Source organism: Sorex araneus, chromosome 1, assembly GCF_027595985.1.
Source record: "Sorex araneus isolate mSorAra2 chromosome 1, mSorAra2.pri, whole genome shotgun sequence".
Classification (NCBI taxonomy): domain Eukaryota; kingdom Metazoa; phylum Chordata; class Mammalia; order Eulipotyphla; family Soricidae; genus Sorex; species Sorex araneus.
The window spans coordinates 359,258,797-359,273,032 of record NC_073302.1 but is presented as its reverse complement, the minus strand read 5'-3'; the positions used below and the strand labels follow the sequence as shown (position 1 = coordinate 359,273,032).

The 14,236-nt window shown below is 41.5% G+C and overlaps 1 non-coding gene across 1 annotated transcript; it reads left to right on the top strand.

Moving 5' to 3' along the window:
* The first annotated feature begins 3,547 nt into the window (after positions 1 to 3,547).
* Positions 3,548 to 3,606, top strand: LOC129401486 (U7 small nuclear RNA). The gene has a single exon (XR_008628377.1). It is a non-coding gene; the product is annotated as a U7 small nuclear RNA (small nuclear RNA).
* The last annotated feature ends 10,630 nt before the right edge of the window (positions 3,607 to 14,236 follow it).

Here is a 14,236-nt window from a genome sequence, read left to right as displayed (position 1 = left end):
AAACACAAGTCTAGAATCTTGTCATCGGCCACCATCCAGATCACAAGGCTGCTTCTCCTGAAAGGGAGCATAACATGAGGCCCCCATAGCCATGCCACTGGACTTCGTACCAGGCTATTTCACATGGGGCGCCCCAGGGGTGGGGGCAAGTGAGAGCCCTACCCGCCCCAAGGGACCCAGCCCAGCAGCCAAAAACCTCCACAACTCAACCACCACCACGCTTAAGGCTGCTCCTCACACGCTCAGGCCGAGCCTCACATATGAGAGAACATATTCCTGGACACATCATAAGACACTTTCTACCCAATCTCCATAATTACCACATCATATTTGATGGGGTTCAGATTTTAGGCAACAAATCATAGAGGGAAATATGTATATATTCATATATACATATTTTCAGATATATACATATATATGTGTATATATATAAATATATATATATATACCAAAGCTCACATCACCCAAACTTTAACATGTTAGTGAAATCCTATAGAATATCTTAATGGCTCCTGCCAAAATAGAACAATCTTCACACTGTTTTCTATATGAACACTTTTTTGTAAACATGTCCAGCAGTTCTTCATACTAGACAATATAAAATACATTATTTCGGTTGTGTTTTTGGGACAGGGCTTGGGGCTTGGGATGGAAACATCCCGAATTTGGTGGTAGGAAGGTGTAATGGTGGTGGGATTGGTGTTTGAATATTAAATGTAATCAAATATTGTGAACTAACTTATAAAATTTTTAAAAATTTAAAAAAACAAGTCTAGGGGCCAGAGAGATAGAACAGTGGCAGGTCACTTGCCTTGTACTTGACCAGTCTGGGTTTGATCCCTGGCACTACATACTCTTCCAGAGGTCATCAAAATGTGAGCCAAGAGCCAGGAGAAATCACTGCCAGGTGAGGCCCCCAAACTAAAACCAAACAAACAGAAAACCACAAGCCTAAATTTATTCTTTTTAAATTTGTGGATAATGAGACTAACTAGTGGCTACCAAAGAGGAAGTGAGAAGCAAGGCTGGTGGAGCAGGACAAAGGTGGCAATTGTCTGGTGAGAGAAAGAGGTTGGTCTTTGACAGGAAGCCTGTGGTAGATACTCATGCTTATTCTCGAAGGTCCACACCCAAAACATCAATGTTATAATGCACTGTTATTTCAGAAAAAACTTAAAATATATAAAGAGGGTCAAAGAGAGCTCAGAGGCTGGAATATATGCCTTGTATATGCTTTGTAGACACAAAGTTCAGATTCAATCCCAGATGCCATACCATCCTCCAGGTACTACCAGGAGTAACACGAGAAGCACCAAGCGAGGAACTGCCCCTGAGCATTGCCAAGTGTGGGTATCCTCTCTGTGTGTGTGTGTGTGTGTGTGTGTGTGTGTAACAAACTCACTTTGCTCCAGTTTTTAAATTCTCTCATTCTGTGTTAAGTCTGAACCCCCTGAAGCAGCTTTCAGGGCCTTCAGAATATAATTCCCTACTACATTCTGTTACAAAATAACTTACTTTAAAGGGTAAAATCATGACTCGCATACAAATATAAAATGAAGAGCTGACAAAGATGTCATTTCACCTCTTAATTCATGAGGAATTGGTAAAATGTCAAAGGACTACACATGTAGGCATTCAGGAATGTTGACATGACTTTATTAATAGAAGCAAAAGTGAATATTAACAGATGGAAAATTTGTAGGCTTTGAAGGTAGAGAATAAATTTTACCTCCACCGGAACTAAATTCATTTTCAAGCATCCCATATGGTCCCCTGAGCACTGCCAGGAGTAATTCCTGAGTGCAAATCCAGGAGTAACCCCTGTACATTGCCAGGTATGACCTAAAAAGAAAAAAAAAAGAATTATTTGCATGACCATCGGAGTTGTGATACCTATAGAGTTGTAAAAACAAAGCTCACAACAGGCTTCTCTGGAACCAGATTACACAGAAAGGTAAACCAGAGTTCAGCATGCTGTAAAATGCTCAGAAATCACTTATTTTTATTTTTCTAAACCAAGAAGTGAAGGTTCTCAAGTAAAAATGACTTCATTCTAAGCTGGGTCTTATAATTTGGATGGTGCTATTTATCTCAAATCCTTCAGACTTTGGAAAATGTCCAACAATTATATCATTGTCATGATGATGGGGTTTTCCTTGTAGAGCATAGATATTTCCACTGTTGATCATGCTAAGGGAAAATGGAAGCCTCAAAGGAGTTTGAAGTAGAACATTCCGAGAGGGAAAAGAGATCAAGACAAAACAAAGGGAAGAGAAGGGCAGAGCTGCAGTTACAACGCAACTGACTTCAAGAAGTCCAGTTAGAATATAAATTAATACACTGATAGGTTTTGGAAATCACTCTTGGTGGTATTTAAAAGGAAATAAGCAGGAAGGCATCCTACTGCTTTGAGCTATAAAACTGTAGTAGCTGTGTTTTATTTTGTTTGTAAAATTATAGTGACAGGGTCTGACTTTTTCTTTTTGAAAGAATATGTGTTTTATGTTGGAAGAACAAATAGGGGAAAGATAGGAGAAAAACATGTGGTTTAGCTGCTCCATCACTTCCAAAGGTATGTCAGCTATATTCCCCTACTCCAAGACAGCTAAAGGGATATAGGAAGAACACTAAAAAACTGTGTTCAAAAAAAGCTCAACAGGGGGCAAAGAAATATCTGAATCAGCTAAGCACATGCTATGCATGTAGGAGACACAGGTTTGGGCCTGGAACCGCATACTCCATGGAGCCCTGTTGGGGGTGACCCTAAAGCATAAAGCCAAGAGTGTTTCCCAACCACCATCAGGTCACTGTCACTGTCATCCCTTTGCTCACTGATTTGCTTGAGTGGGTACCAGTAACATCTCCATTGTGAGACTTGTTTGTTACTGTTTTTGGCATGGGGACACCACCAGGTATGGCCCCAAAATAAAAATCAAATACTAAAATCAAATGAAAGCAAATGATGGAATTAATGGCCATCAAGATGGCTCAGTGTGCCTTGCTTTTTATGCTAGAAGCCCAGGTTTGCTCCCTGGTGGCACATGACCCTGATTGCACCCCTAGAAATGGACTCTGAGCAACACCAGGTGTGGTCAAAAATAAAACAGGGAGTATGCAGGGTGCCCCAGAGGGGGCAAGTGAGATGCCTCCCTGCCCCAAGGGACCCAGCCCTGGCAGCTGAAAACCTCCAGAACTCAACCACCGCTCTGCTCATGGCCGCTCTCCACATCTCAGGCCAAGCCTCACCCACGAATGAACCTTACCCTGGACCGCATGATTGCAAACACAGACACAAGACACGTCATAGGACACACCCTACCCATACTCCAGGAATGCCGCACCATATTTAATGGGATTCAAAGTAGGAAGCAAAAAACCTTAGAGGGAAATATATTATTTTGTTTCTGCTTTGGTGCAGGAATTGGGGTTCAGGATGGAAACATGCGAAATATGGTGGTGGGAAGGTGTAATGGTGATGGGATTGGTGTTTGAATATTAAATGTAATCAAATATTGTCAACTACTTTATAAAATTTTAAATAAATAAGGAGTGCTACAGCTGTAGAATTTGTCTATCTGGTTTTCTGGTTGCTACCAGATAGCCCTCCCGACCAAAAAATAATAAATAAAACAGGGCCGGAAAGATAGTACAACGGGTAGGAAGGGCACTTGCCTTGCACATAGCTGATCCTGGTTCAATTCCCAGCAACTTATATCATACCCTATCATACCCCCAGCATCACCAGGGGTAATTCCTGAGCACAGATTCAGAAGTAACCCCTGTACATAGCCAGGTGTGATCCAAAAACAGAAACAAACAAACCAAAAAACCCAGAAAATAAATATAAATATAAATTCCACACATGTATTTCATATATGTATAGGAAACTATACCTTTTAAACTTGAGTTTTGCTAAGTGAAACAGGTAAGGATATAAAAGACAATAACCATATGGCTTCACTCACATGTGGGATATTAATTATTAAAGAAATTTAGTCAGCATAAACGACAAAGCTACCTCCTAGACTCAGTGAAAACTGTGGTGGTTGCCCAATGGAAAAGGGAGGAAGGGGGAGGAATGACGAGAGAGGTTTGTTCTTTCTTTGGATGGCTTGAAACTTTGGGGGAGAGAGTGATAGCAATTACACACCTACAGAGGTATGAAGAAAACCCTTGAAATTCTACAGTAGTACAAATCAATGGTAAGGCAACACAATTTTTTTTATAATTTATTTATTTTTAATTAGAGAATCACCGTGAGGGTACAGTTACAGATTTATACACTTTTGTGCTTATACTTCCCTCATACAAAGTTCGGGAACTCATCCCTTCACCAGTGCCCATTCTCCACCACCCGTAAACCCAGCGTCCCTCCCACCCTCCCCAATCCCATCTCCCCCCCACCCCACCCTGCCACTGTGGCAGGGCATTCCCTTCTGTTCTCTCTCTCTAATTAGCTGTTGTGGTTTGCAATAAAGGTGTTGAGTGGCTGCTGTGCTCAGTCTCTAGCCCTCATTCAGCCCGCAACTCCCTTCCCCCACATGGCCTTCGACTACAATGTAGTTGGTGATCGCTTCTCTGAGTTGCCCTTTCCCCGGAACGTGAGGCCAGCCTCGAAGCCATGGGGTCAACCTCCTGGTACTTATTTCTACAGTTCTTGGGTATTAGTCTCCCACTCTGATATTCTATATACCATAGATGAGTGCAGTCTTTCTATGTCTGTCTCTCTCTTTCTGACTCATTTCACTCAGCATGAAACTTTTCATGCCCATCCACTTAACTACAAAATTCTTGACTTCCTTTTTTCTAACAGCTGCATAGTATTCCATTGTATAGATGTACCAAAGTTTGCTCAACCAGTCATCCGTTCTGGGGCATTCGGGTTTTTTCCAGATTCTGGCTATTGTAAACAGTGCTGCGATGAACATACATGTGCAGATGTTGTTTCGATTGTACTTTTTTGCCTCTCTGGGATATATTCCCAGCAGAAGGCAACACAATTTTTAAGGGGCTTTGGGGAGGGCAGAATTCAAAGAAATAGCTCAAAAGATTACTTGCCAAGCCTGAGTTCAGTCCCCAACACACATGGCTCCCCTGAGTACCATCAGATTAGATTTGGTGACTGCTCAAGCAAGACTAGCATTTGGCTTAGTGGTAGAGCACTTGACTTGAATGTGGAAGCCCTGGGTTTGATCCCCTGCACTGTGTCGAATGAAGACAAACAAATCCTGCTTATGAGACTTGGGGGTTGTTAAGCAAAATCTTTGGACCTCTTTTTCCCCCTAGACGCTTATGATGGAGATGAGAAACTACAAATTTCTTTTTGCACCAAGAATACATAAGCAACAAAGAACTGAACAGTTGTTGTAGAACTGATATAATCCTAGGCCTCCTAAGACTTGTCATTCACCAACCTCCTTCTCCCTACTTATCACTCCTACCCTTAAAAGGAAGAATTAAATACTTGGGACAGACGGATCTAGGTTTCTCTTCTGTCCTACAGAGGGGAAAACAACTTCACTTTCTTTCCTCTAGATAGCATCCTAATTTGTCTCCACTTAGCCACATAGCTCAGGACAAGAGCTTCTGAAATTAATGATGCTTTTCCAGGAGGAATTGCTTCTGCTTTAATCACATGCTATTTCTTGCTACCCACAGGGCTTAACATTAAGATTGCCTAAAGGAACCAGCAAGTGCCCGAAATGCACTGCTCTCAAGCCTCTAGGCTGCTTGATAAATGATGATGAGTCATAATGATGGTGACTAAGCCAGGTAGTCACCTCACATCCCTTAAACATGAACTCGAATGTCATCATGCTCCCAAGGAAGCAAGTCAGCATGTGGTGTTTGGAGAGTTAGGGACTCTGTTTGTTTCCAAATTTTTCTTGCTTTTTTTTAATTGACATAAAGTTCACATTACATACAATTCACCATTTGAAGTGCTGAGAGCTATTTAGTGTTTTTAATATCCCACACACTTTCTCCAGTTGAAAACTTTCTCATCACCCCATAGAAACACCAGGTACCCGTGAAACAGTAGCATCTCTTACCTGTTTCCTGTCTCTGTGAATCTGCCTATTCTGATACACTGTATTAGAATCATACAATGGGACCGTCTGTGTCTGGATTTTTTCACTTAATATTTCAATAACAACCCAGTTTGTAGCTTGTATCAATACTTCTTTCCTTTTTATGATTGAATAATAAGTTTACTATATGAAGTCATGAAATTTAGCCTATAAATGGATGGACATGGACAGTTTCATGCGGAATGAAATGAGACAGAAAGAGAGGGAAAGATATAAATGACTGTGTTCATTTGTGGTATATATTAAATATATATGTATATATATGCATATATATGAAGACTAATATCCATGGATCCACAGCCAGGGCAAACAGGGGCTAGGAGGAGGACTGTTCAGAGGTTGGAATTAACCAAAAGTGTATGTGGGCAGAGGGTAGGAAATATAGAGAAGGGACCAGTATGACAATAATAGCTGGAAATGGTCATAGTGGACAAGAACTGAGTGGTAAAAGTTAAGTAAAGGGAGGTACCAGCAGCTAACCTTTCAGTATCTGTATTACAAACCACAATGCCCAAAAAGAGAGAGGAGGGGTGTCTTCCATAAAGGTGGACTGAGGAGGGTGGTGATAAGAGGGAAATTGGGGACACTGGTGCTTGGAAATGTGTTGGGGCTGGACTGAGCTACCAGGGCGAGCCCATGTATACTGTACCGTACTACGGACAGGAACATAGGGACCCATGAAAATGGGCGAGACTTCTCGTGTGTCCTGACTGGTTTGGATGAAGCTGAACATTTTCTCCCTTCAAGCTGCCTTCAGAAAAATAATTTCAGAATACTGAAAAGAGCAGTTTTTCCTTCTCTCACAGAAGCCTGGCTGGTCTTTGACATGCAGATGGCGTTAGCCAGGCCTGACCTTTGATATTGTAAATTGTAGATTTCAGGTGCAGGCCCAGCTTTGTCTTTGGGATGTAAATCCAGGTGCCTGTAGAAGGTTTCACTTTCGGTTTGTATCTTTTCCTTCTCAGTTCTGTATTCTTTTCCCGAGGCTATAGGCCTACCCATACAAGGAAACAATATGTTTCCATTGTCTCAATGTTCTCCCTGTAACATTTTTTGATGCCTTTGGTGACGTCACTATATTGCGCCCTTTAGAGGTACCTTGATCAATAAAAGGAGGTCCACGAGGCCCTCTGCCTTTGCTAAGAGCCAGAGCGAGCCTTAGTCCTCCAATCAGTGATTATTTCTTCCGCGTTCCTATCTCAGCGCCTCCGATTGCAGAACGTTCACGCAACAGAAATGTATACTGGTGGAGGGATAGGTGTTGGAATACTGTATTACTTAAACCTAATCATGAACAGCTATGTAAGGGTCTATCTCACAGTGATTAAATTTAAAAATCTAAAAAAATTAAATTAAAATTTTTTAAAAATTGTAGAGGCAAGACTACAGAGGTAAGGCACTTCAAGCCTACAGCCGATCTGGGTCTAATTCCTCCACCCCAATTGGTACCCCAAGCCCTGCCAGAAAGTAAGCCCTGAGCACTGCTAAGTATGGCCCAAAAGCAAAAAAAAATAAAATAAAATTGTGATTTAAATAATTATTTTCATGATAGGTGGTCATTTCCTATTTCATTATATAAAAAGTAAAAATACATCCAAGTTGAGTAAAATAAACAAAGAAATACATAATAAAATAAATAAAGGAGATATTGCTAAAAACCACATTTGTACACAGACACTCATAATAGATTTAATATAGTCATTATTTTGAGGGGAAATCCATAGCACAAAATTATTGATAAAAATAAGAGTAAAAACTAAAAATAAAATAAAAAAACAGAAAGGCATATCAGAACACATCTTAAAGAATTGGAAAATACTGTACATTCTAACTTCAATTTGCAATGCACCAAGCCGTTAGAATTTGTTCTCAATTTAGTTAGTTATGAACTTACAGATCGCAATTCTATTACTGGATTTTAAGAAGGAGAAGTTCTGAGTTGTAACCATGTGATTTTAGAAGTCATAGTTTAAAATTGATAGTGATGTCCCAACTGGATTATCAAGACATTATAAAAATGTATTTACTTACAATAATATTGTCCCTGTTTCTTTACATTTTGATTACTCCTAGACCCAGTCAACAACTATGGTGCTTAATGAGGGAAAGGAGAGTGGTGGAAGGAGTCAGCAGACAGATGACATCGGAAGTATGGTAGTGGATGAACAGAACTCATAGAGAGAGGAGTCAAGATGTACTTCTGAAAGTAAATTATAACCAAAGCAATTTTGAAAGGAAATTAAAACAGTTTATATTAGGTCAGTTCCCAGCAGTAGATCTAAAGACCCAACATCTACTGAGAACTTACTACATACCACATTTTGCATCTGTCTGGCAATGCATAGTTGTAGGGAGATATACTATCTCTTAGTAATGCTTGAGTACTATTATGAGCATCAAATCCCCACTCCTATAATCACATACACTGAATATATACATACAAGGACTATATTAAATGATAAAAATATACATACATATACCTATACATATAACATACATAAGGAAACTAGACATAAAAGGGGAGGAATTTATTCAATCTCAGATATGCCACACCAGTGCAACTGACCCTGAGACTTTGTACACAAAATTCATACACAAAAACTTTGCACCAGTGCCTCCTCACCTTCCAGGAAGTACATTCTTCCTTAAATTAAAGCCCTAACTTTAAAAACTTCTTAGGGGGGCTGGAGCCATAGTACAGCGGTAGGGATTTGCCTTGCATGTGGCTGACCCGGGTTCAATCCACGGCATCCCATGTAGTCCCCCAAGTACCGCCAGGAATAATTCCTGAGTGCAGAGCCAGGAGTAACCCCTGAGCATCGCTGGGTGTGACCCCAAAAGCAAATAAATAAATAAATAAATAAACACCAAAACATTTTACAAAATTATTAGGACCTTCAGAAAGTCCCAGAACTTCCAACAAGTAAGAGAAAATGAACCCGGTTATCAGCATATCTTCTCCTAATTTTGAGATAGTGTGCATGACCCACCCCTTTCGACACAAAGCTGACTGTTTTTGCAGGTTTGAGTTTGCAAGAATGAAGCTAGGTGCCGGACTGCAGGTGTCCAGAGGTTGGAAACAACTGGTCTACTGGCCTGTTTAAAACACTGCCAGTGAGTGGCTGGTGTGCAGGTGTGCAGCGGTTAAAGAATACTGGAATGAGCTGCATGCTGCTTCCCTCAGGGAGGATGGGGACATATTCTCCAGGGCTGGGGGAAATTGAGTGAATGTAATAACCAGTAACTAGAGAGAATTTGCCTAAAAGGAGTAGCAAAGACTTGTTGTTGTTGCTGGGTTTTTTTCCTAAAAATTTTATTTTATTAAATTTCCATGATTTACAAAGTTATTCATGGTTGGATTTTTACATACAATGTTCCATCACCAATCCCACTGCCAGTGTCAACATCGCTCCACCACTGTTTCTAGATTCCCTCAACTACCTTGTACCCTCACAGTATACTCACATTTTGCCCCAGCCCCAGCCTTTCATCATAACAGGCCCTTTTAAATATGGTTATTAAAGTTTGGGTCTCACAATTTCAGTGTCATTGACTCTTTGTTTTGGATATTTAGTTCTATCATTCCTATCATTAACACCACTGATGTACCTGAATCCCCTTGACCTCTGCCCCTGTGGCTTCTCATTTGTCTCTTATCCCCTTTCTCCTTCACGCTATTTCTTTCCTCCTTTTCTTCCCTATACTCTGGGGCCAAGGGTTATCTAAGCATCCCCCTTTAAACCTTGGCATTGCCTCAAGCACAAGCATCGAGTTTTAAAGAGTGTGAGTGGGGCTGGAGGGATAGCACAGCTGGGAGGGCTTTTGCCTTGCATGCAGCCAACCCAGATTCAATCCCCAGCATCCCATATGGTCCCCCAAGTATTGTCAGGAGTAATTCCTGAGTGCAGAGCCAGGAGTCACCCCTGAGCATCGCTGGGTGTGACCCAAAAAGCAAAAAAATAAAGGAAAGGATAAAATAAAATTTTTAAAAAAGAGTATGAGTGATGTCTGAGGTGTGTTTTCCAGCTGAGGGAGTTAGAAAAGGAGTGGATAATTTTAGCAAGTTCACCTGCAGATGATTTCCACAATGAGTCTCTGGAGAAGCTCCTCCTCTCCTCTCCAGGGCAACAGAAACTGGGATTAGTCTTTCATCTCCTGAAAGATGCTGAATTCCACATAAAACCTTTTGCCCCACCCACAAAGCTCCTAGCAACGGTCACCTAGGTTTCCTGTTACACCACACAGCAATAATGCCATTGATTAATAGGCATTTAATCAGCGTCTCCTCTACTCTCAGCCTGGTGAAAGCATCAGGATATGAAACTGAACAAGGTCTGAAATGCCCTCAAGGAACCTCAGTGTAGGAGGATTTTTGCATATGAGGTATTAAATTTGACAACATATGTACTGACATTGTGTCTGGCACATAGAGAAACACAGTCTCGGGTTTCCTTTTTCATTCTCTTCATATGTTTTTAGATGCTTTTGTGGGAATCATCATATTGATTTCTCAGATCCGCCTCAAATCCAATTTGGAACAGGAATTAAAGCACCTACATAAATCCTGGAATCCTGAGTGGCATTGTCAGTGTCATCTGTGTGGGAGGAAATTGCAATGAGTTCAGCACAGGGCAGCAGAGAAAGGAAGGCCAGAGTTTGAAGCCTGGGTTGAAATCTGATTCAGGTTAAGTTACCAGTCCACTGAACATGGTCTCTTGTTGGGTTTGTGCCAGCCTTGATACTGTGCTGTGCTGCCTCCCTTATGTTCAGACACAAACCCCTCCCCCATCTATCACAAGTCCCCTTCCCCAAGTAAAATTTTACCTGTGGGGTGGGAGGGGGGTAAGGAATAAAGCATTAGTACAGCAAGGATGGTCCTTGCACACAGAGGACCCAGATTCAATCCCCAGCACCTGGTATGGTCTCCCAGTCCTGGCAGGAGTGATCCCTGAGCATACAACCAGGAGTAAGCCATGAGCATCGCTGGGTTTGGGCCATAAACCAGAGAAACAAAAAATTGAATGTAATACTGAATATTCCTTAGGGCCCTTAAAAGGTCACTGGTGGAGCCAGAGTGATAGTACAGTGGGTAGGATGCTTATCTTGAATTTCAGCTGACCTCAATTCCATCCCCAGAAACCTGTATGACTACCCCCACCCCTTGTCCTTGCCAGGCAGGAGTGATCCCTTAGTGCAGAGATGGGGAAAAGACCTGAGCACTGCCTGGTGTATCCCCACCTCTGTGAGTTTTCAAAGCAGTGTGTGGGTGCTGTGACAACACGTGTGTGTTCGGTGGCCAGGAACTGCCTCCCAGCCTCCCCAGGCCTCCCCAGCAGAGAGAGAGAGAGAGAGAGAGAGAGAGAGAGAGAGAGAGAGAGAGAGAGAGAGAGAGAGCACAGCCTGATAGTGAAAATGGCCCACTTATTTCAGAGCTGTAGGGGGCAAAGGCATAGGATTGCATGTCCGCTTGATTTACAGAAGTAAAACATTTCAGCAGAGGTAGTTCTCTAGGGGAGATAAACTCAAGGAGATGCTCTGTCTCCCAGGGGCATCTATATAGCTTTTCTCTTTTCTTCTAATCATATATATCAAACAATTGAGTCAAATAGTTAGTCAAACAATTAATTCTACTTCTTACCAATACTTGCAGTTGTTTGGATAAACAGTAAGAGAAAAAGATCCTAAAACTTAGTTCTCTGGGCTCTGAGAGCAAGCAAAGCTTTTACCGTAAATCCCAGACTAAAGTCCTCAGGCCAGTTCAACTTGTTCTTCCCCATGAGAGTCCTGTCTCTTAAGTCATAACAGCTTGCATCAAGATCATGCATTTATGCTTCCTAGAATGTCCCATTTTGATGCTGGGGTAGCTTTGCCACTCACCACAGGTCCATCCTAGTCCCAGGCGAATCCTCCCTTTTGGAGTGTTAGGAACTATAGTAACTGAAGCCTAAGTAAAGTAATTATGACCAACTAATTATGCCCTGGAGTAGATATATTTCAGAGTCAATCAACTCCCAAATATTCAGAGCATAGCATTAAGATCTTTCTGTGTTTAAGCAAAGAACATTGCTCTATAGTAAAATATGAAATGGCTATAGGGGAAATAGAAAAAGAAAGTAATTCACTACAAATACAAAATCCAGAATTAACAGAAAGTTTTAGCTTATAAGTAACAAAGACTGACTTGAGGAACTGTGACAATGAGGTGTAAAACACATAGGAAAGATTAAAGATAAACTTAGAGGACTAGGGATGCTCAAAGGGGCACTGTAAGATTAGCTGAGCTCACAAGGTGGGCTCTGGAGCCTTAAACTACTAGTTTTATTACACCCTAGGAATTCCATTGCCATTTACTTGCCTATACCATATTAATCCACAGACAGCATTACAGAATATTATAGAGTTGTTTCTAATTTGACTAGGTGTAAATTGTGGTATTTTTGTTCTGTTAGAAAATAAGTTTTTTGGAAAAATATGCACAGAAGTATTTAGAAATGCAACAAAATATTGACAGGTTATTTTATGAATAAAGCAAAAATAATGCCAGAGCATTTGGCTTTCATGAGACCAACCAGGGTTTGATCCCCAGCATCCCATATGGTCCTCCATGCACTGCTGAAAGTAATTCCTGAGCACAGAGCTAGGAGCAATTCCTAAGCATCACAGGATGTGGCTCCCTCAGGTCCCCCAAAAAAAGTTGGCAAAAAAAAGGAGAGGAAAAAGACAAAGAAAGATGGAGGAAAGGAGAGAGAGGAAGGAAGGAAGGAAGGAAGGAAGGAAGGAAGGAAGGAAGGAAGGAAGGAAGGAAGGAAGGAAGGAAGGAAGGAAGGAAGGAAGGAAGGAAGGAAGGAAGGAAGGAAATAAAGCCAAATATGAATAGCATTCCCTCCCAAATCTCAGGGAGTTGTGAAGTGAAGGGTTTTTTTACACCCAATGTGGGATTTAGCTCCTCAAAAACTTGGGTCCTTCCAGAAATCCTCTACTTGGACCTAATCTAGAAGGGAGAAGGAATTCATAAGAAAGATGAAATCATGCAGTTCACTGCTATGTGGATATAACTAGAAGCTATGTAATGCTGAGCAAAGTGAGTCAGCAGGAGAGTGACAAATACTTCACTCACATTCCATTGATGTGAATCTTGGGTACAGTTCTTGCATGAAAGGAAGGCTTAAATGTGTGCTCTCAGGTGAGGTAATACTGTGTAAGGACCAAGTGAAACAGTAGCTTCTTCTTTGATGCCCAAGCAACAGAAGATTCTTCTTTTCATCTGCACATATTTCTCCTGGAGACCACTTAGACAGAAGTCATTGGTCAAAGACAAAAGTAGGTTTCCCAGTCACCTACAAAAATATTATCTAAAATCACTCTACTTGCTCTTTTATGCTGACATAAGAAAAGATGAAATCATACAATTTGCTGCTACATGGATGGTTCTGAATGCAGTCATGCAATTTGGTGCTACATGAATGGATCAAGTTTAATGAGGTTAGCCAGAAGGAGAGGGACAGACACATATTGATCTCTCAGGGATGAGATAGACAGAAACCTAGTAGGGATCACAGATGCACTAAAATAAAGAGACAGAACTGTTTCCAGTAGGAATCTCACCATAGGGGAGAATATGTGTGTGAGGGGGTAGACTTTCTTCCCACTTTCTCCCAATCCATCTCTGCCACCCCGAGAACTACTGGGTTCTTGTCTCACCTCACAGAAAAGAATTTCAGGAGTAGATGTTATTTGGAGGTTTTTTATGAAGGGGAAGGAAGAAGAGAAAGTGAGAGAGAGTAACACGCTCTGGAGAGAACACAGGCTTCTTCAGTGATGGAGAGAGACCCTACACATATCCCAGCATTAGGTATGAAAGCATGAAAGTACACATCTCAAGAGGGAAGATGTGGGTCACATATGTGCTGGGCCAGGTGGGCACAAAGCAGCACTTGAGTTCGGGCAGCATACCCACGCACTTTCTTTGTTCAAGGTGGCTTTTACAGGGCTTCTCCAACCTGCCCCACATAGGACTTCTACCTAGGTAAAGGTCCATTGCTAGGGAGGTTGCCAAGAGGGCTGGAAGTGGTCAATGGTCCTCTTTGAAATTCCTTTTATTCCTGCTGGAGCTTCTCTCTGAGGAGGTCCAGACTTCACTGGATCTG